The following is a 21,780-nucleotide window of genomic DNA, read 5'->3' on the forward strand; positions in this document are numbered from 1 at the left end:
TTAAGTTTACAAATACGTATTTGATACTATCTCATAAGAGCATCTGCATTATATACCACTGCACACTGCTTCTGTAACGCACTGTCTTCTTATTTATTCATTTGTTTGTTTTGCTTTTTAACATTTAAGCGTTAAGTTTTAAATGTGTTTTGCACTGATATTTTTATATCTGTTCGTGTGATCTGACTGCGATTAAATATTAGTGGGAGAATCGGTGACATGCAGACTTTAATCTTTATCACTGAAATAACCGAATCTTTATCTTCGATCAGAATTCTGATGTATCTCTACGTTATGCTAGACATATGTATAGTATGCTCCTTGTTACCTTCAAGATGAAAGTGAGCTCCGCTTGAGTGCACAGATCTTTTCTTGACGTTGATTTGCAGTGAATGATTAAATAAGACTTATAAACAATTCCTTTTGAGCTATAGCTTATTGTTTCCAATTTTTTATTGCACTATTACCATGCAGTGTCACCACTGTTTGTACCACGTTTTCACAGTGCTCTACAGTTTTCTTCTTGAATAGTCACACTTACCTTGTACCTCTACATTCTTTCAAAATTAGTTAATTACTTCCGCATTTCCACAGCACTCCCACAGCATTCGTCGTCCTTCATTCTTATGTCCACCACTATCCACATCCTAGGCCGCCATATTGTATTGTGACTGTACCTTGGTGTCCTGTTCAGCGGTTTAGGGCCCCTAAATCGCACGCTGTTCAGTTTACCGATTGCACCCCCTTGTTCCACGTGATTTGCAATAAATGTGGGTCTGAGTTCAGTGTAAATTTAAATATTCATTTACCTACACAAAAATTTCAAGACACAAAGGAATTACAGACACAGGCTTCGAGCGTACATTGCTTTAAATCAATGGAGAAAGTTGTGCCGGATCCCGATTCGAACCCGGGTCTCCTGCTTACTAGGCAGATCAACTGACCACTGCGTCATCTGGACAGAGTGGTGAGCCTGACTCCGCGGTCTACCCTAGCACGCCTCGCGCCAGACCCAAATTCTCAACCTATGCAAACACTACTAATGTAGTTTGTTGCTTGTAGAAATAATGGGATGGACAAAGAATAGTAGACGTGGAAGGACAAACCCAGGCTGAACACGTAATTTTTCTTTAAGAAATTAAAAATGTATTTCAAAATATGTTAACAATTAGTTAAAACAACAATCTTCTCTTGCACCTGATATATAATAATGAACAACAAGTTTCCCTTACGTAGAAGTCTTTAAGACAAGAGAAATATCAATTCAGGTAACAAGCTCACTTACAAAAGCAAAGTTAAAACGGAGATAAAATAACTGAAATAACAACTGTCTATCACAATAAGTAGGCTGAAGCCACCCTGACGCCTGCAGAGGTCACCCTTAAAACTCAGCAGACTACAAGTCAAAACTACTCAAAATTTTAAACGGCCTTAAGGCCCACAAATAAAAACCCGACAAGTATAACAGTGGAATTAAGTAAAAATTCTGAAACTAAATCACACAAAACGAGTCCTCAACAACAATCCTCCGAGAAGGCAGTGAATTACAGATGGAAGATAATCGTTCAAAAACGAAGTACAGTAAATGTTCGTAAACTCAAGTACAGAAAATAGATTCTTAGCTTCCTTACGTTAGCTCACAAGACAGGGCAAGCTCGAAAAGGCAATTACTTAAAGTCACCCACGAAACAGAATACCCGGCTACAGTGTGGCACCGCGCGACCGCTACGGTCACAGGTTCGAATCCTGCCTCGGGCATGGATGTGTGTGATGTCCCTAGGTTGGTTAGGTTTAAGTAGTTCTAAGTTCTAGGGGACTGATGACCTCAGAAGTTAAGTCCCATAGCGCTCAGAGCCATTTGAACCATTTTTGAAACAGAATACCCGGAAAAGGCAAAGGTCCCGAGTTCGAGTCTCAGTCCGGCACACAGTTTTAATCTGCGAACAAGTTTCATATCAGCGCACACTCCGCTGCTGAGTGAAAATATCATTCTGGAATCAAAGCTTGACCACTTTCACGTTCCAAATAAAGTAACAACAATGTCAATTACATAATAAACGTTAAATTCTTTTACATTAAACCAATACAATTTCCTTCTTAGCTTTGAATGTCACGACGAGCAGCCTTGCTCCAGTGTGCTCTCTGATAGATAAATAAAGAACAAAAGTAACTATTAGCACCAAACTTTACAACAAATGTTCTGTTACCTAATGATTCAGTAAGGTGTCATGCTGTCATCGTTCAATGTGTTTTGTGTGGAGGAAATGATGATCTGATGCTTAACTGAATTACTGATAATTTAAATTTACTATATCTTTTAAACAAATGAAATTACAGCGTTGATATTTACAACGTTTGTCATTTTAATGATGCGCTTCTATATCAAATGTCGATCGTTAATATCAACCGAAGCGTTCAGATTTTAGCATTCCGGTCTTTGTTACAAAACTTGGCAATTTCTCTTTAACAATAAATCCTAAACTATTATAGATATGATCAATATTCAAGTTTTATTGGGATCACCATGAAAATATATGGAGGATGGTAGATTAAAATTACTGTGGCTTGATTCCCTGCATTATTACATAATTAAATAGTTTTCATAAGTGTTTCCCTTTGCAGCCGATCTTAGGTCCACCATATTTAACACTGCTACGTCTCCGCGGCCAGAAGCAGTTTCTACTGGGTTTCCCTATGACGTAGGTTCTCGTCTGTCTCACTCGCACACTACAGCGCTTAGGCCTCAATAGACAATAGACGGCTGTGAGTTTCCCCATCTCATAGTGAATCTGCGCCCTTTGAGGCATGCGGTCCTGGACGACAGGGTTCGTTTCACAATTCCTGTGAGCTGACTCTTTCGGCCATATATTTAAATGAGAGCGCAATGCTCGTTAACTCACAACTTCAGCCATGTAGCGCATGTGTGCTGCTGACAGTCTAGTTCATATATTCACGCTACCCTTCGTCGCCTAAAAAATGCACAGAAATGTGCACCAATAAATTGAGAAAAATATGCTGATGGATGCGACACCTGTTACGCAGTAATCTAACGGTGCTGACTTAACGTCTTGTACCAGAGGGAAGATAAATTTCTGGGCCTGATGAACAAGGTGCATCACATGGATTCAACTCCCAGGTTTCGTCGTACGCTACCTTCAGCCAGTGTCGTGAGCTTTCCGGCCAAGAACTTTGCGACTCGTGGCATAAGCGTGTTGTTTCCCACCACAAACATTTTAATATGGATTTTCCGACCTTTTTAGCAATAAGAACATCCCTTCATATTTTATCAGGATTGGGATTTGCTGTGGACATAGAAGGCCTAAATAAGCACGTTCAAATTTTTTTTTAAATTTATTTATTTTTACCTTTTCGTATGTGCAACGCTACTGCAGCAAGCGACTAAACTTTTTGGCCTGAGTTATGTATCTTAGTTTCTCTCTCAATTTTTTATCACCAAGCCAGAGATTTTAAAATATTCTTAAATCCCCCGAGTCGTTACGTCTTTTGACCTAGTCTCAAGACTTATGTACCTTTCGTTCCTTTTCTTTTTGTGGAGGCAGGCCAATGGAATCATTTTTGGTTCAAAATGGTTGAAATGGCTCTGAGCACTATGGGACTTAACATCTTAGGTCATCAGTCCCCTAGAACTTAGTACTTAAACCTAACTAACCTAAGGACATCACACACATCCATGCCCGAGGCAGGATTCGAACCTGCGACCGTAGCGGTCGCGCGGTTCCAGACTGAAGCGCCTAGAACCCCTCGGCCACAGCGGCCGGCGGAAACATTTTTAATTTAAAATATAGCATGTACTGATTCAGCTTATATATCAAACAGTATACGTTAGAATGGTTTTGATTTATCGTGGAGTTTACTTTCCGATGGCAATCTTCGACAGCGTTTGTAGTCTAATGCGGATGGTTACGAACATCCTACATTCAGTTGGTATATTAGGATTTTCCAATCACTGATTGACCATATAGCATGCGAATTGCGTGACCTTTTCACCAATGAGCATTTTTTTCCATTATTAACAACCACACTTCATTAACACTATTTAGTGGAAGATGTACCACTGCAGAATGATTGCTGGGAAACGATCAGGCTGCTTCTCTATCCTTGTGTTTCTCCGTTAGTCCCATTCTTTATATTTTCTTCCACAGATGTTGACTGGAGTGAAAACTGCAACTAGAAAAGAATATTTTGGGGAAAACAGTTTTCATAGCTTTAAATGTAGTCAAAAAATGGTTCGAATGGCTCTGAGCACTATGGGACTCAACTGCTGTGGTCATAAGTCCCCTAGAACTTAGAACTACTTAAACCTAACTAACCTAAGGACATCACACACATCCACGCCCGAGGCAGGATTCGAACCTGCGGCCGTAGCGGTCGTGCGGTTCCAGACTGTAGCGCCTTTAACCGCTCGGCCACTTAAATGTAGTCATTTCAAATTCTAACACTGCATTTACTGGTGATCACCCATGCTTCGGATTTTTTCAATCCGGAAAAAAGTCTTTCATACGTATTTTGAGGTGTATCTGGGAGAAAAGCAAATAAAACAGGAAATACGCCCTTCTCCGATGTCGACGTGCATAGCGGTACACATGTTTGAATTGTTTCGAACAACAGTCGTTCGTCCCACCCATAAGGGCACTTCCATATTCACACAGGATTCTCCCCAGTTGTCACAAGCTAACACCGGAAATTTTTGTTAGAAACAGACCCATCATCAATTAAATAAAACCTAGTGCTTTCAGCTAATTTAAAAATGTCTTCCCTCATTTGAGTTCACAACGAGAGGCAGGGTTCTTGGTCGTCCCAATACCTCCTCTTCTTGCTCTACAAAAACCAGCCTTGGAGTTCGCATAATTTGTTTTATCTGCGACGAAATGAAGACCTGTGCAGTATGGTAAAGGACAGTCGATGACGAACAGCTATTGCATGTAAAACATAGTGACATGTGCACATTAATTGATAGTTTCACGATGGAGTGAGAGACAGATGCCTTATCTCATATCCTCACTAGTGGTAGCTTTGTCAGGACGGATGCATGTAAACAACGGTGAGGGGTGTCAGGCAAATCCAACACCTTCCATGAAAACCCTGACATGATAGCAAATCCGACAGTATGTCACATAGCTCGTGACATTAAATTAACCAAAGTAATACGAGTAACGAGTGAGCAAATGGAATACCACAGACTAACACAAGAACGACTAAATGCATGTCATACCTTCCCACCGTGAAACAGGCGCAGTCCCGAGGGGAGAAACGAGAACAGAAGCCGGGAGCAGAACCGTGTAGGCTAGGAGGCCCTACGATAAGGGACGGACACCCACGTCTCCAGCCGACCGCCAAGACCACCCCCCAGCCCATGTTAAAAGATAGAACCTTCCAGAAGAACAATATAGATCTTTAGCGTGAGACTATACACGTCTCTGTTACGTTGCAAACGTTAAAAAGTATAACGTTTCTCATTGGATAGACAGAATTTTTGTAGGTGGAGCTTAGGGTTAACATTGAGACCCTGATTGGTCAGTTGGAACCACAGCCAGATAGCTTTTCCTAAACCAACTTCGGTAAATTGTAGTAAAGAGAAGTTAGAAAGAGTTGCTTCCGAGACAAGGTAATGAACGCACGCGATGCCGCATAAGAGTCATAAGGCTTCACTCAGAACTACAAAAGTCTCATCTGTTACATCCCCTTTTTGCGTAATACTAGTGCCGATCGTAAATTAAAGCTCGTGGTATTCACATTTGCTATGAGAAGTTAAAATATGAAACGCGATGATTTTTCTGTTATATAATTACTGAGAAGCCACAACAGCTACTGTAATTTACGACAAGTTAAATAAGTAATTAAAGATAATTGAGGGTCACTGAAGACCATTTTGATAGTTTTCTCTTTTATGAAACTTAACTTAAAGCTAGATTATAGATGTGAAATGGCATAGGTCATCCTTCGCTCCATTATAGAACTTGGAAACCCATTCCGGGAATATTCGTTCACATTTTTGTTGAACGCAGTTGGTTTTTTTCATCCTGTATTAAAATATTTCCTTTTATCAAAGTGCAATTTATAAACAATGTTTTGTGAGTAGAATAAAAATTCCAATGGTAAACTTAACTGCTTTTTCGACGTTATTTTACCAGCTAACTAAAAATAGGAAAGCCTTGAACCCCTTCCACTAAATTTAGTTAGTATTAAGATTCTTTTACAGGGAGTGCATTGGAGCTGACGCTGAAATCATTAAGTATTTGATTATATCATCGCTAGTCTCACTGAACTCTTCTGAACTCTACATGTCATGTGTGGTCTGGCGTCTCCTTACCAGCAACAGGTCCCAGGTTCAAACTAGTCAATTCTCTAAAACAAAAAACAAAAAAACAAAAACGCTCAAAGCGTCGTTGCGCGAAAGTTGTAGGGAGACACGACTTAGAACTAACAGACACCACGCAGAATGTTCGAACGGTATATGCTAAAAGCAGCGCCGCCAGTTGCAGTAAAGCGTGCAGTGTTCCTACCAGCAAAATGCTTGCCAGGGGCGAATTGTATGAATGTGAGGATTATGTGTGCAACTACTACTCAGATAAAATCCTGAATATTTTTCTGGACGCGAATGCCTTCAAAAGTTGTTGTTAAAAAGATAAATGTGAACAATTATTACAGCAAGTAAACAATGTTGGGTCATATATCTTATTTTACGTGAAATGGCGTGACAGGCTGACGGTAGTAATGTTTAGGGTCATCCTCAACATTGTTTACGAGCAGTAGTGCTTGTTAAAAGTAATTTTATATTGCGCTGAATTTTGAGATTTTTATACTGCAAAATCTTTGTATCAAAAACTTAAACAATTCAGTTTTTTTTCGTAGTAGCGCTTCATTAATTCACACAGCAAATAAACAGTGTTACGTCAATCTGACCCCACCTTAAATGCATTCAGTTCACAATTAAACACTGTCAAATATGCATTGACCAATTTTTTCGAGTAAAATTTTGGGAAGAATTTACAATTTTAAAAATAAGTGATGTATTTGAGAATAATGACTTATCTGAAGAAACAGTTTGATTTCATGTAACTGAAATATTTTATTTATGAGATATTATTGAAATTTTGCTGCACGATTCCTCAGAACAACCAAGTTGTTCCTTACACTGCTCACATCCGACGTCTTCAAATGTGAACCTTTATATTTAAAATTTTTAAACTCCTCTATAAAAATTTTTAAAATATGTATTGTCTTTTATTCACGGATTCTTTTACTGCAGCTATGCATTCGTTCCTTAATCTGCACATATGCTTCGTCAGGTTGACAAGAATGTTGTTGTTTTGTCATTAGCAATTTTTAAACTGGATTAGCACTTATCCCGTTCGGAATTCAGCACAACCAATTCGTATACTCAATCATTTTCTGTGCACTCGGAAGTAATGACCGTCCTTGAGAAGACACGGCTTCCCTTTCGTTGGAATAGTTTCGAACTCAGGGAGTGTAGAGCGTATGAAACCGCACGGAAAGGCAGGCTGTCGGAGAGGGCGCTACTTGACTAAAGGTGAGAGGACTTCCACGGCTGGTGATCAACAGGAGTAAATCAGCAGTGGGGGGAGGCTCTGGTCGAAAATACCACGGAAATGCCGCGGTACCTGTGGCACCTAAATTGTGTCGGAAGGCGACACTCAGGCGAGATATTGGATTATTCCGTTATGACTTTACGAACTTTCGGGGATGATGGAGAAGGGAAAATGTATCAATCTCACGTAAAGGAGCGAGTCGAAAGCTGTAATCGAAAATCATTCTGATACCTCAGACAGTGGAAGGAGTGTACCGGTATTGTTGTTGCTAAGATCGTAGGGTAGGTAACTTTCAGAGGTGGTGGTGTGGAACAAAACAAGAAAATAGTGCGTGGTAAACGCGGTCTCTAAAATGGATACTTCAAGGGCTATCTCTTCTACTGAACAAGTGCCCAGTGCTCTTATGATATGCATTTTAGAGCCCACGTTTACTGGATTTTTAAATTGTCCGTACTACCTCCTCCAAAAATATGGAAATCAAGGAGCTTGCAGTAGAAGAGATGTGTTGCACAGTAACAGAAAATGAACAAGTGTCCAGAGCTCTTAACGTATGAATTTTAGAGCCCATGTTTTCTAGACCTTTTTACTTCTTTTGGTCCATACTGTCACCTCTAAAATTTGCCTACCCTGCGGTCTGAGTAACAACATTTCCGGTACACGTCTTCCGCTTTCAGAGGTATCAGAACAATTTTCGCTAATAGTTTTCGACTCGATCGTTTCCGGAGCAGGGTCCCTTGCCTCAAATTAATACATTTACCCTTCTCCATGAAGAAATAAAAATCATTTATAATGCTGACGATGCAGTTCTGTTGGCTAACAGTGAAGGTAGACTGCAGAAACTTTTACACATATTTAACCTTGCGGCCAAAAACCTAAATGTGGTCATATCCGTTCAAAAAACGGAATGTATAACCACATCTGTGGAAACCGATAAGGTGCAAACTGGAAGTGGATGAAAAAGTTATTCAACAGGCAAAGAAATCTGAATATCTCCAGCAGTGGAAAAGGAAGTCAGAGAGCCGGTAGCAAAAGCAAATAAAGTGGCAGCGTGTTTAAATGATACTGTCTGGAAAAACTAGCCTGTAGTAAAAAGATGCAAAGGCAAGAATATGAAAAACAGTGAAACCATTTATGACATACACAACAGAGACAAGACCGGTGACATCAAAAACAAAAAGATGTTTAGAAACTATAGAAATGAAAATTCTGCAAAGGATTACAGGGAAGGCAAGGCGAGGTAGAGAAAGAAGTGAAAGCTTTAGAAAAGGGTGTAAAGTGGACTCCATTAATGAATGGGTACATAAGAGAAAGCTTGAATGGAACGAATACATAGTCGGGTTGGATGAACGGAAGATTGTTATAACAGCAAGAAATAAACTACCAACAGGTAAAGGAGCTATAGGCACTCCAAGGGAAATACGGAGTGACATCCTCTGGGTAGAATGAGGGGTAGTGAAGGAAACAGGTTTTGTCCTACGAAGGAAGGAAGAAGAAGAAGAAGACGAAGACCCTTCTCCATCATCATTAAAAGATTGTAACATCACGGAATCACCCATAGTGAATGTCACCCCCATTATGGCGCTGACCTCTCTGGTGAGGCGAGTCATCGGTGTGCGGTTCTTATAATCTACATCTACATTTATACTCCGGAAATCACCCAACGGTGTGTGGCGGAGGGCACTTTACGTGCCACTGTCATTACCTCCCTTTCCTGTTCCAGCCGCGTATGGTTCGCGGGAAGAACGACTGCCGGAAAGCCTCCGTGCGCGCTCGAATCTCTCTAATTTTACATTCGTGATCTCCTCGGGAGGTATAACTAGGGGGAAGCAATACGTTCGATACCTCATCCAGAAACGCACTCTCTCGAAACCTGGACAGCAAGCTACACCGCGATGCAGAGCGCCTCTCTTGCAGAGTCTGCCACTTGAGTTTGCTAAACATCTCCGTAACGCTATCACGCTTACGAAATAAACCCTGCGACGAAACGCGCCGCTCTTCTTTGGATCTTCTTTATCTCCTCTATCAACCCGACCTGATATGGATCCCACACTGATGAGCAATACTCAAGTATAGGTCGAACGAGTGTTTTGTAAGCCAGCTCCTTTGTTGATGGACTACATTTTCTAAGGACTCCCCCAATGAATCTCAACCTGGTACCCGCCTTACCAAGAATTAACTTTATATGATCATTCCACTTCAAATCGTTCCGCACGCATACTCCCAGATATTTTACAGAAGTAACTGCTACCAGTGTTTGTTCTGCTATCATGTAATCATACAATAAAGGATCCTTCTCTCTATGTATTCGCAATACATTACACTTGTCTATGTTAAGGTTCAGTTGCCACTCCCTGCACCAAGTGCCTATCCGCTGTAGATCTTCCTGCATTTCGCTGCAATTTTCTAATGCTGCAACTTCTCTTTATACTACAGCATCATCCGCGAAAAGCCGCATGGAACTTCCGACACTCTCTACTAGGTCATTTATATATATTGTGAAAATCAATAGTCCCATAACACTCCACTGTGGCACGCCAGAGTTTACTTTAACGTCTGTAGAGGTCTCTCCATTGAGAACAACATGCTGTGTTCTGTTTGATAAAACTCTTCAGTCCAGTTACACAGCTGGTCAGATATTCCGTAGGCTCTTACTTTGTTTATCAGGCGACAGTGCGGAACTGTATCTAACGCCTTCCGGAAGTCAAGGAAAATGGCATCTCCCTGGGAGCCTGTATCTAATATTTTCTGGGTCTCATGAACAAATAAAGCGAGTTGGGTCTTACACGATCGCTGTTTCCGGAATCCATGTCGATTCCTACAGATTAGATTCTGGGTTTTCAGAAACGACATGATACGCGAGCAAAAAACATGTTCTAAAATTCTACAACAGATCTACGTCAGAGACATAGGTCTATAGGTCTATAGTTTATAGATATAGGTCTATAGTTTTCCGTATGAACCATGGACCTTGCCGTTGGTGGGGAGGCTTGCGTGCCTCAGCGATACAGATGGCCGTACCGTAGGTGCAACCACAACGGAGGGGTATCTGTTGAGAGGCCAGACAAACATGTGGTTCCTGAAGAGGGGCAGCAGCCTTTTCAGTAGTTGCAGGGGCAACAGTCTGGATGATTGACTGATCTGGCCTTGTAACATTAACCAAAACGGCCTTGCTGTGCTGGTACTGCGAACGGCTGAAAGCAAGGGGAAACTACAGCCGTAATTTTTCCCGAGGACATGCAGCTCTACTGTATGATTAAATGATGATGGCGTCCTCTTGGGTAAAATATTCCGGAGGTAAAATAGTCCCCCATTCGGATCTCCGGGCGGGGACTACTCAAGAGGACGTCGTTATCAGGAGAAAGAAAACTGGCGTTCTACGGATCGGAGCGTGAATATGGATTGGGGGGAAGGAATGAAAGAGGAAGCCGCCTTGTAGAATTTTGCACAGAGCATAACTTAATCATAGCTAACACTTGGTTCAAGAATCATGAAAGGAGGCTGTATACATGGAAGAAGCCAGGAGATACTGACAGGTTTCAGATAGATTATATAATGGTAAGACAGAGATTTAGGAACCAGGTTTTAAATTGTAAGACATTTCCTGGGGCAGATGTGGATTCTGACCACAATCTATTGGTTATGATATGCAGATTGAAACTGAAGAAACTGCAAAAAGGTGGGAATTTAAGGAGATGGGACCTGGATAAACTGAAAGAACCAGAGGTTGTAGAGAGTTTCAGGGAGAGCATAAGGGAACAATTGACAGGAATGGGGGAAAGAAATACAGTAGAAGAAGAATGGGTAGCTCTGAGGGATGAAGTGGTGAAGGCAGCAGAAGATCAAGTAGGTAAAAAGACGAGGGCTAATAGAAATCCTTGGGTAACAGAAGAAATATTGAATTTAATTGATGAAAGGAGAAAATATAAAAATGCAGTAAATGAAGGAAGCAAAAAGGAATACAAACGTCTCAAAAATGAAATCGACAGGAAGTGCAAAATGGCTAAGCAGGGATGGCTAGAGGACAAATGTAAGGATGTAGAGGCTTGTCTCACTAGGGGTAAGATAGATACTGCCTACAGGAAAATTAAAGAGACCTTTGGAGAGAAGAGAACCACTTGTATGAATATCAAGAGCTCAGATGGAAACCCAGTTCTAAGCAAAGAAGGGAAGGCAGAAAGGTGGAAGGAGTATATAGAGGGTTTATACAAGGGAGATGTACTTGAGGACAATATTATGGAAATGGAAGAGGAGTAGACGTAGACGAAATGGGGGATAAGATACTGCGCGAAGAGTTTGACAGAGCATTGAGAGACCTGAGTCGAAACAAGGCCCCGGGAGTAGACAACATTCCACTAGAACTACTGATGGCTGCGGGAGAGCCAGTCATGACAAAACTCTACCATCTGGTGAGCAAGATGTATGAGACAGGCGAAATACCCTCAGACTTCAAGAAGAATATAATAATTCCTATACCAAAGAAAGCAGGTGTTGACAGATGTGAAAATTACCGAACTATCAGTTTAATAAGTCACAGCTGCAAAATACTAACGCGAATTCTTTACAGACGAATGGAAAAACTGGTAGAAGCGGACCTGGGGGAAGATCAGTTTGGATTCCGTAGAAATGTTGGAACACGTGAGGCAATACTGACCTTACGACTTATCTTGGAAGAAAGATTAAGAAAAGGCAAACCTACGTTTCTAGCATTTGTAGACTTAGAGAAAGCTTTTGACAATGTTGACTGGAATACTCTCTTTCAAATTCTGAAGGTGGCAGGGGTAAAGTACAGGGAGCGAAAGGCTATTTACAATTTGTACAGAAACCAGATGGCAGTTTTAAGAGTCGAGGGGCATGAAAGGGAAGCAGTGGTTGGGAAAGGAGTGAGACAGGGTTGTAGCCTCTCCCCGATGTTATTCAATCTGTATATTGAGCAAGCAGTAAAGGAAACAAAAGAAAAATTCGGAGTAGGTATTAAAATTCATGGAGAAGAAGTAAAAACTTTGAGGTTCGCCGATGACATTGTAATTCTGTCAGAGACAGCAAAGGACTTGGAAGAGCAGTTGAACGGAATGGACAGTGTCTTGAAAGGAGGATATAAGATGAACATCAACAAAAGCAAAACGAGGATAATGGAATGTAGTCAAATTAAGTCGGGTGATGCTGAGGGAATTAGATTAGGAAATGAGACACTTAAAGTAGTAAAGGAGTTTTGCTATTTAGGGAGTAAAATAACCGATGATGGTCGAAGTAGAGACGATATAAAATGTAGACTGGCAATGGCAAGGAAAGCGTTTCTCAAGAAGAGAAATTTGTTAACATCGAGTATAGATTTAGGTGTCAGGAAGTCTTTTCTGAAAGTATTTGTATGGAGTGTAGCCATGTATGGAAGTGAGACATGGACGATAACTAGTTTGGACAAGAAGAGAATAGAAGCTTTCGAAATGTGGTGCTACAGAAGAATGCTGAAGATAAGGTGGGTAGACCACGTAACTAATGAGGAGGTATTGAATAGGATTGGGGAGAAGAGAAGTTTGTGGCACAACTTGACTAGAAGAAGGGATCGGTTGGTAGGACATGCTTTGAGGCATCAAGGGATCACAAATTTAGCATTGGAGGGCAGTGTGGAGGGTAAAAATCGTAGAGGGAGACCAAGAGATCAATACACTAAGCAGATTCAGAAGGATGTAGGTTGTAGTAGGTACTGGGAGATGAAGAAGCTTGCACAGGATAGAGTAGCATGGAGAGCTGCATCAAACCAGTCTCAGGACTGAAGACAACAACAACAACAGTTTTGCGCATCTGCTCGACGACCCTTCTTGAAGACTGGGACTACCTGTGCTCTTTTCCAATCATTTGGAATCCTCCGTTCCTCTAGAGATTGCGGTACACGGCTGTTAGAAGGGGGGCAAGTTCTTTCGCGTACTCTGTGTAGAATCGAATTGGTATCTCGTCAGGCCCAGTGGACTTTCCTCTGTTGAGTGATTCCAGTTGCTTTTCTATTCCTTGGACACTTATTTCGATGTCAGCCATTTTTTCGTTTGTGCGAGGATTTAGAGAAGGAACTGCAGTGCGGTCTTTCTCTGTGAAACAGCTTTGGAAAAAGTGTTTAGTATTTCAGCTTTACGCGTGTCATCCTCTGTTTCAATGCCATCATCATCCCGGAGTGTCCGGATACGCTGTTTCGAGTCACTTACTGATTTAACGTAAGACCAGAACTTCCTAGGATTTTCTGTCAAGTCGGTACATAGAATTTTACTTTCGAATTCACTGAACGCTTCACGCATAGCCCTCCTAACGCTAACTTTGACATCGTTTAACTTCTGTTTGTGTGAGAGGTTTTGGCTGCGTTTAAACTTGGAGTGAAGCTCTCTTTGCTTTCGCAGTAGTTTCCTAACTTTGTTGTTGAACCACGGTGAGTTTTTACTGTCCCTCACAGTTTTACTCGGCACGTACCTGTCTATACAGTGTGTTACAAAAAAGTACGGCCAAATTTTCAGGAAACATTCCTCACACACAAATAAAGAAAGGATGTTATGTGGGCATGCGTCCGAAAACGCTTAATTTCGATGTCAGAGCTCATTTTAGTTTCGTCAGTATGTACTGCATTTCCTCGATTCACCGCCAGTTGGCCCAATTGAAGGAAGGTAATGTTGACTTCGGTGCTTGTGTTGACATGCGACTCATTGCTCTACAGTACTAGCATCAAGCACATCAGTACGTACCATCAACAGGTTAGTGTTCATCACGAACGTGGTTTTGCAGTCAGTGCAATGTTTACAAATGCGGAGTTGGCAGTTGCCCATTTGATGTATGGATTAGCACGGGGCAATAGCCGTGGCGCGGTACGTTTGTATCGAGACAGATTTCCAGAACGAAGGTGTCCCGACAGGAAGACGTTCGAAGCAATTGATCGGCGTCTTAGGGAGCACGGAACATTCCAGCCTATGACTCGCGACTGGGGAAGACCTAGAACGACGAGGACACCTACAATGGACGAGGCAATTCTTCGTTCAGTTGACGATAACCCTATTGTCAGCGTCAGAGAAGTTGCTGCTGTGCAAGGTTACGTTGACCACGTCACTTTATGGAGAGTGCTACGGGAGAACCAGTTGTTTCCGTACCATGTACAGCGTGTGCAGGCACTATCAGCAGCTGATTGGCCTCCACGGGTACACTTCTGCGAATGGTTCATCCAACAATGTGTCAATCCTCATTTCAGTGCAAATGTTCTCTTTACGGATGAGGTTTCATTCCTACGTGATCAAATTGTAAATTTTCACAATCAACATGTGTGGGCGGACGAGAATCCGCATGCAATTGTGCAATCACGTCATCAACACAGATTTTCTGTGAACGTTTGGGCAGGCATTGTTGGTGATGTCTTGATTGGGCCCCATGTTCTTCCACCTACGCTCAATGGAGCACGTTATCATGATTTCATACGGGATACTGTACCTGTGCTGCTAGAACATGTGCCTTTACAAGTACGACACAACATGTGGTTCATGCACGATGGAGCTCCTGCACATTTCAGTCGAAGTGTTCGTACGCTTCTCAACAACAGATTCGGTGACCGATGGATTGGTAGAGGCGGACCAATTCCATGGCTTCCACGCTCTCCTGACTTCAACCCTCTTGACTTTCATTTATGGGGGCATTTGAAAGCTCTTGTCTACGCAACCCCGGTACCAAATTCAGAGACTCTTCGTGCTCGTATTGTGGACGGCTGTGATACGATACGCCATTCTCCAGGGCTGCATCAGCGCATCAGGGATTCCATGCAACGGAGGGTGGATGCATGTATCCTCGCTAACGGAGGACATTTTGAACATTTCCTGTAACAAAGTGTTTGAAGTCACGCTGGTACGTTCTGTTGCTGTGTTTTTCCATTCCATGATTAATGTGATTTGAAGAGAAGTAATAAAATGAGCTCTAACATGGAAAGTAAGCGTTTCCGGACACATGTCCACATAACATATTTTCTTTCTTTGTGTGTGAGGAATGTTTCCTGAAAGTTTGGCCGTACCTTTTTGTAACACCCTGTATTGTAGGCACAGCGATATTTGTGGTTCAGAACATATGCAAAGATAAAATTTCAAATTGCTGACAGCTTTCAAGTTGGCTGTATATTTTTAGTTATTATTTACGTCCATATGGAAGTGTACAGATCATCCTTACTATCATACGAAAAGGCGTGACTTTGATACAGAAACACGATGTGGGGACGAGCATAGCGCGGGGGTCAGAGGCCAAGTACGGAGGTGGCAGGGAGTCCGGGCGCTGCGTTGTCTGGCGATCTCAGTGCGCCGCGCGGCCTGTTACCGCAACAGGTAGGCCGGCCGATACCATCTGGCCGCGGAGGACGTCTGATTTACACACGGGCCGCCGCCCGCCGCCGCCTCATACGGCGCTCTCTGTGCGCCGCCGCCGCAGCCACCAGCCGGCTCAGGTGTCCACCTGCGCTGTGACCTTGCTCTCCGCCGTACAGTAGGGATATCTTCGTCGTGAGCACAGTGTAAAGCACGTGACGCCAACATAATTTCAACAAATAATTACCAGCAACCATTAAAAACTTGGTCTCAGATAAACCACAGTGAAAACAGAGTTTCGGATACTTTATGGTAAGGCCGGTATTATACTATCATATTTTTTTTCCCGAAGAAGATGACCACAGTAGTGGTCGAAACCGGTCACCGTAATATATAAATTGTGATCAACACTGTTTCTAATAGTAAGTATTTGTAATACTTTGATCACTGTAATTCCCACATTGTATTCACAAATAATACATTTATATGTCGTTGTCATACTACACTCCTTGAAATTGAAATAAGAACACCGTGAATTCATTGTCCCAGGAAGGGGAAACTTTATTGACACATTCCTGGGGTCAGATACATCACATGATCACACTGACAGAACCACAGGCACATAGACACAGGCAACAGAGCATGCACAATGTCGGCACTAGTACAGTGTATATCCACCTTTCGCAGCAATGCAGGCTGCTATTCTCCCATGGAGACGATCGTAGAGATGCTGGATGTAGTCCTGTGGAACGGCTTGCCATGCCATTTCCACCTGGCGCCTCAGTTGGACCAGCGTTCGTGCTGGACGTGCAGACCGCGTGAGACGACGCTTCATCCAGTCCCAAACATGCTCAATGGGGGACAGATCCGGAGATCTTGCTGGCCAGGGTAGTTGACTTACACCTTCTAGAGCACGTTGGGTGGCACGGGATACATGCGGACGTGCATTGTCCTGTTGGAACAGCAAGTTCCCTTGCCGGTCTAGGAATGGTAGAACGATGGGTTCGATGACGGTTTGGATGTACCGTGCACTATTCAGTGTCCCCTCGACGATCACCAGTGGTGTACGGCCAGTGTAGCAGATCGCTCCCCACACCATGATGCCAGGTGTTGGCCCTGTGTGCCTCGGTCGTATGCAGTCCTGATTGTGGCGCTCACCTGCACGGCGCCAAACACGCATACGACCATCATTGGCACCAAGGCAGAAGCGACTCTCATCGATGAAGACGACACGTCTCCATTCGTCCCTCCATTCACGCCTGTCGCGACACCACTGGAGGCGGGCTGCACGATGTTGGGGCGTGAGCGGAAGACGGCCTAACGGTGTGCGGGACCGTAGCCCAGCTTCATGGAGACGGTTGCGAATGGTCCTCGCCGATACCCCAGGAGCAACTGTGTCCCTAATTTGCTGGGAAGTGGCGGTGCGGTCCCCTACGGCACTGCGTAGTATCCTACGGTCTTGTCGTGCATCCGTGCGTCGCTGCGGTCCGGTCCCAGGTCGACGGGCACGTGCACCTTCCGCCGACCACTGGCGACAACATCGATGTACTGTGGAGACCTCACGCCCCACGTGTTGAGCAATTCGGCGGTACGTCCACCCGGCCTCCCGCATGCCCACTATACGCCCTCGCTCAAAGTCCGTCAACTGCACATACGGTTCACGTCCACGCTGTCGCGGCATAGTACCAGTGTTAAAGACTGCGATGGAGCTCCGTATGCCACGGCAAACTGGCTGACACTGACGGCGGCGGTGCACAAATGCTGCGCAGCTAGCGCCATTCGACGGCCAACACCGCGGGTCCTGGTGTGTCCGCTGTGCCGTGCGTGTGATCATTGCTTGTACAGCCCTCTCGCAGTGTCCGGAGCAAGTATGGTGGGTCTGACACACCGGTGTCAATGTGTTCTTTTTTCCATTTCCAGGAGTGTATTAAATACATTCGTGATGCTGTTACATATCCCAGAACACATATCCATGTGTCATAAAACAACATAGTCTGTAGACACTCATGTTCGTTAGCCCATCACTATTCACTTATGCACTAAACATTTTCAGATGAATGACCTGAGTACAAGTGATAGCTCTGCCCTTTTATACCTTGCGCACGCCACACTACCGCCATCTGTATATGTACAGTCGTGGACAAAACGAGCGAGACTCCTCGCCTTTTCGTTATGCTGATCCGCACAGCTTTAAAGTCTGCTACACAGCATAACAGGCAAGGCGACGAAGTGCTACCAACATACTACGCACAGGCGTGAAATTGACGAACTATTCGAACTTTGTCAGACTGTTTTCAATCATATGTAAGACTATACGAGGGTTAGAAGTTAAATAGTGGCAACTATTTATTCACAACCGATACAAAAGAGTTACATGCTTGCACCTGTTACTGTCCTTCAGAGTAGTCACCAGCGTTGTGTAGAACCGGTTGTCGTTACTCGCTAATAACAGTATTTTGTTATTTCGATAAACATCCCGAATGATTGTCACATAAGCGCTGACATAAAGGTAGAAAATTCATGTTTTAGAGTCCGGAAAGCTGTATGCAACAGAAACTGCAGATCATTTTGCCATTTTCATTGCAAAATTGCCGGCTTATTCATGTCTGGGGTAATAATAGAGGGCTGTTTGCCTGGGTTGTCTTCTAGTATAGTGAAAGGTGTTTGTTACTGCAAGGGAGGTCAGGTTTGTTTTCGGTTCTAATCTCGATGGAGGCAGATAGACTATCAGTAAAGCAATTTTAAGAAATTCTCGCGCCCCCAATACGTTTTATTGCTACATTTATTCTGTACTGGCGCCCTGTGGATGTCAATATGAAACTCTTGTAGAATTTCATACTTGTTAGGGCCTTCCTTCCGCTTCTGTCAGTAATTGCATTGACTTACGTGTGGCACTGAATGATTTTTAACTGAATTTCGTTATGAATCTTGACACATTCCTAAATTTGCACACTTTCTTGGTAGGTCAGCAACGGTAATCCCCTATGACTAGTCTGAAAGTTGACACATACCGTTTCGCGGCCGAATGCGCATAATATTTAGCTAATTCGTAACGATCTGGGGTACTTTATCTTACTAGAACAGTTGTGTTATCTCGATAAGCTGAAATTCATTTTTATTAGTACAGTTCATTCTAATTAGCGCTTTTTCTTTCATTTATATCTTATATTTACGTGTTGTGTTTAACACACTTATCAGCATTAATATAGTCTTACACATGATTGAAAACAGCCTGACAAAGTTTGGATAGTTTATCAATTTCACGCCTGTGCATAGTATGTTGGTAGCACTTCGTCGCCTTGCCTGTTATGCTGTGTAGCAGACTTTAAAGCTGTGCGGATCAGCATAACGAAAAGGCGAGGGGTCTCGTTCGTTTAGTCCACGACTGTACATCTCGCTATCCCAAGACCTCAGTGTGCAATGTGCTAAGCACACTAGCGCATGATCACCAGCCACCACTTCGTATAGAGAAACTCGTAACGTAATGGATAAATCCAGCATCAATGCCGGCTTAATTTATAGAATGCACAAAAAACTTGAATTCAGCTAGGTGCGAGAAGAAAATTCCAGACGTATCTGAACACAATGCGGGGAACTTTTGGAGCAAACTCAGCCAACTGAAATAAAAGGAAATAAAAGCTATTGCTCAGACAAGCAATTGACGGCGCGAAATGTCCGACGAGTTTACGTACTGCGGACTCGTCCCGTTTGGGAGCGACAGGCGACGGGTGTGCCGTATACGTCGGACAAAACAGTAGCGGAAGTGCGGCAAGTGTGCGGCGCGCGCGGGCTGGAGTAATTTTCCCGTCGCTCTGCTGCTGCTGCTGCTGCTGCTGCCGCCGCCGAGTCCCCCGGGGGAGCCACCGCCGCCGGATCGGCGTCGCCTCGCTTCCCTTATCGGAGCGGCAGTGCCGGCAGGTTTGCGGTGCGAGCCGCGCCGCGCCGCTGGAAAAACCGGAACCGGGACAACGCGGAGACCGCAGCCGCCTCCAGCAGTCACTGCAGAGTTCGCCGGCCACCCGCTGTGCGCTCGCGACCGACCGCGCTCACTTCAGAGCCCCAGCGAGAATACTGATTGGTTTCAACTGCGCAGCGTCGAGACAGGTCATCCGCTGTTCTCCGTTAGCGCTCACACACCTTACTTTACATGTGCGCCCAAGTACTGTCGTTGAAGTGTTGTTCCTATCAATGGACTGTACTAATAAAAATGAATTTCAGCTTATCGAGATAACACAACTGTTCTAGTAAGACAAAGTACCCCAGATCGTTACGAATTAACTAAATATTATGCGCATTCGGCCGCGCAACGGTAAGTGTCAACTTTCAGACTAGTCATAGGGGATTACCGTTGCTGACCTACCATGAAAGTGTGCAAATTTAGGAATGCGTCAAGATTCATAACGAAATTCAGTTATAAATCATTCAGTGCCACACGTAAGTTAATTCAATTATTGACAGAAGCGGAAGGAAGGCAGTAACAAGTATGAAATTCTACAAGAGTTTCATATTGACATCCACAGGGTGCCAGTACAGAATAATGAGGCGACAAAACTCATGAGATAGCGATGTGCACACACACGGATGGCTGTATTATCGCATTCACAAGGTGTAGAAGAGTGGTGCATAGGAGTAGCTGTCATTTAATAGGTTCCACAACGAAACATTGTCTCGAAATTTGGTACAAATCCGAAGAAATTTTGGTCGTATGTAAAGTACACAAGTTTAGGCGATCTCTGTAATAGTGAAGTTAACAAGAGTACAAGCACGAGATTTTCAGTAGAAAACACGAGATAAGAAGATAGAGCTCGCGACTTTCACCACCCCTATCACATTTCTCTCCTTCAAGAGCTGCATGGAAACGATTATGAGAATCGTGCTAACTCCTGTACATGGGCATTAAGACAAGACAGTCTAGATGTAACATGTATCATGTTTAGTCGTGAAGCTACATTTACCAACCATGGCCAGGTAAATCGCCAAAAAATGCACCATTGGTCTGTCGACAGTCTCCCTTGGCTTCGTCAGGCGGAACGTCAGTGTCCACGGAATGTAAACAAGTGGTGCGGGATATGAACCATCTGTTCATAGGCTCGTGTTTCACTTGCGGACCGCTGAGTGTCCACAGGTATCTCAGCTTCCTAACGGACCATCTTCCTCGGATGCTAGAAGACTTTCCTCTGCAGACTAGGACGAACTTGTGGTACCAACATTATTGGCGTCCAGCCCATAGAGCACGAAGTACTGCAGTATGTCTTCACGAATTGTTTCCAAATCGTTGGATTCGACGCAGAGGACCTGTACTTTGGCCGGCCCGTTACACAGGTTTGACGACTGTAGACTTTTTTCTATGGGCAAAGCTGAAAGACGCTGTCTACGAGGGTTGGAACTTAAATAGTGGCAACTATTTATTCACAACCGATATAAAATAGCTACGTGTTTGCATCTGTTACTACCCTTCAAAGTATTTACCAGGGTTGTGTAGAATCCGTTGCCAGCGATTTAGAAGGCGTAGTATACCTTTAGCAGAGCCTGTTCTGTTGATGCTGCGAATGGAGCGGTCTGCTGCCTGTCGAATCTCTGGAACAGTTCTGAAGCGAATGCCACGAAGTGGTTCCTTCATCTTCGCAATCAAATCAGAGTCACAAGGACTTAAGTCCGGGGAGTATGGTGGATGGTACAGTACTTCCCAATCCCACTGACCGAACAGAGCAGCCACAGCTTAGGCTGTATGTGCCCGCGCGTTGTCGTGCAAAATGATGAGTGGGTTGCGCAGAAAGTGTCGCCGCTTCTTTCGCAAAGCAGGTAGCAGGTGATGCTCAAAAAACGAACAGTAATACTGTGCGTTGACTGTCAGCCGTGGAGAAACGTAATGTATTAGGATAACATCATAAGAGTCGTAC

The sequence above is a fragment of the Schistocerca nitens genome, chromosome 6 (assembly GCF_023898315.1).
Source record: "Schistocerca nitens isolate TAMUIC-IGC-003100 chromosome 6, iqSchNite1.1, whole genome shotgun sequence".
Taxonomy (NCBI): Eukaryota; Metazoa; Arthropoda; class Insecta; order Orthoptera; family Acrididae; genus Schistocerca; species Schistocerca nitens.